We start from the raw sequence: 2,570 nt of genomic DNA, 5'->3' as shown, positions 1-2,570 counted from the left end.
TTTTTTTTTTTGGCCGGGGCTGGGTTTAAACTTGCCACCCCCAGCATATGGGGCCAGTGTCCTACTCCTTTGAGCCATAGACACTGCCCAATCCTGTTTGATTCTTTACCTTTTATTTGCTAAAAGAAAAAAAGAAATCAGTGCTTGGAAATGAGCAGAGGGAAAGCACGGAGAAACTACTCCTCTTCTTCAGGGTCTCTTATATTAGAAAAGAAGGCCCAGTGCAGTGGCTCCCAGCTGGAATCCTAGCACTCCGGGAGGCTGAGGCGAGTGGGTCCCTGGAGCTCTGGAGTTTAAGGCCAGCCAGAGCAAGAGTGAGACCTCATCTCTAAAATTAGCCGGGCACTGTGGCAGGCGCCTATAGTCCCAGCTACTTGGGAGGCTGAGGCAAGAGGATCACTTGAGTCCAAGAAGTTGAGGTTCCTGTGAGATATGACGCCATGGCCCTCTACCCAGGGTGACAAAGGGAGACTCTGTCTCAGAATAAATAAATGAATAAATAAAATGTCTTTACTTTAAATAAATAAATAAATGAACGAATAAAATAAGGGAAGAAGTACTTGTAACGACCACAGAAAGACTTTGGCACCAGATAGGATAATGGCCGTGGTTCTGGGAAGGGGAACTACAGATGGTATCAGAGCACCTCACACGAGGAAGATTTCTGCAATGCGCAGAGCACATGTGGGACGGGGACGCCTGTTCCCAGAAGCAGTGCCTGGGCAACGTTGAGGACACCCAGTGAAGAGCTGTAGAACAGCTCTGGTTTCAGAGCGGCTCTACTGGAGCCGACCTACCTGAGAGCTCACTTTCAGGCAAGATCTGGGAACTTTAGTTCACTATGTAGGATTGTTTTCTTCCCCCACCCCCCAAGGAAGGCTAAGTCCTTACCAAATCAAGGCTTATCTGAGGTGACTTCCACAGGGTCATCATCTCCACTCACAGGAGACCACAAGAAGGCCTTTCTCCATGAGTAGAGCATGTTTACTCAAAGCGTTTTCCACTAACCTTTTTCAGACACTCAAAGCAAACATCCTGCAAGAACAAGAGAAACAAAAAATCCCTGTACACGCATTGCTTCAAGCCCAGGTATTTGTTACCAGCAAACTACTTTTAAATATCTGTCATTCAGGCACATTAGGAATTGACTTCCTAACACAAGCACGACTATATCCAGTCAGAAACCACAATGAGTCAATTCAAGCCTTCTAGTATAATTCAGAATAAAATACCTTCCTTCTAAAAAGAAGAGTGTTTTTGTACACAGAAAAGGTATTCTGTGTTACAAGTATCTAAGGAATGACTAGGCAATTAAAATATAGTTCCCTTGCTTTTGGGGACATTAAACTCTCAGTTCTCTTCTTTCTCCACTAGTGTTGGTTTCTCTCCCTGGCCCTTTTTGCTTTTTTTTTTGCAGTTTTTGGCCAGGGCTGGGTTTGAACCTGCCACCTCCCATATATGGGGCCGGGCGCCCTATTCCTTTGACCCACAGGCACCACCCCCTTTTTGCTTTTTGTAGTTAGGGACATCCACCAGGAACAGGTGCTCTCATAACACCTCATCTACCTGAAACTCAGCTTCATAGAATTTCAATTCTTTGAAATATGCCTGAAAATTGAGAAATAAATTGCAAAGAGAACTGCTGCAAAAGAATCTATGAACCAATGGATGTCTCTAAAATCCTGACTCAGGTTCATCTGTTCATATTGTGCTGCAAGGTTAATCCGTCTGGTCTGGGAGACAGAGAGTATCTTGTCAGAGATACTATGTTACTTGGAGACACGAAGATGAATAAAATCCCCTCAAGGAATTTAGTTCCAAAAAGATTAGCTAATCTGGTTTTGTGGCTACAGAAGACCAAAAACAGCCAAATAGAGTTAAGAAAGAATTCCCACAGAAAGCACATAGACAGCGGCAAGTTCAAAATTGTTTTGGGTTCTATTCTTAACTTAAGAGTAACTTGAGGCCAGTCACTCGAATTGGGGGCATTCATTTGGTTTCGATTACTTTAAAGCTCCTGTTCCATTCTCCAAGTCTATGAACACAGTTCTGAAGGAGTTGACAAGATAATTCTTTTAAAATAGAAGATAATTCTTTTAAAGGCAAAGGAGGTCAAAAACACAGCAGTTTGGAGTGACTGAGTGAAGGAGGAAACAACTCTACCTTCTGCAGTAGGCTCTCCTGTGACACTTCACAAATACTGTTCACGACAGCCTAGAGGCTAGAGAAGCCCAGCCAGGGCAATCCCATGTTGTTATGTTTATATCATTTATCCTATTATTTTTTTCTTTCTCTGTGTCTTACTATGCTTCCCAGGCAGGTCTTGAACTCCTAATTTGAAAGGATTCTCCTGCCTTAGCTTCCCCAGCTGGGACTACAGGCGTGTGGTACTACACCTGGATGGCCAATCTCTCTTATTCATTAACTTCTGTACTGTCTATGACTCTCCTCTAGACTATATTAGTATCTTCTCCACTAGCAGGAATGCTGTCTTGATCCCTCAAACAGTGCCTGTCACAAGGAAAGTTCTTAGAAAATATCTTTTTAAAAATTAACCTTCTTGGCTCGGC

Source organism: Otolemur garnettii, unplaced genomic scaffold, assembly GCF_000181295.1.
Source record: "Otolemur garnettii isolate 467f Iridium unplaced genomic scaffold, OtoGar3 scaffold00057, whole genome shotgun sequence".
In the NCBI taxonomy this organism is placed as follows: Eukaryota; Metazoa; Chordata; class Mammalia; order Primates; family Galagidae; genus Otolemur; species Otolemur garnettii.
The sequence above is the reverse complement of the archived record's forward strand: the minus strand, read 5'-3'. Positions refer to the sequence as shown.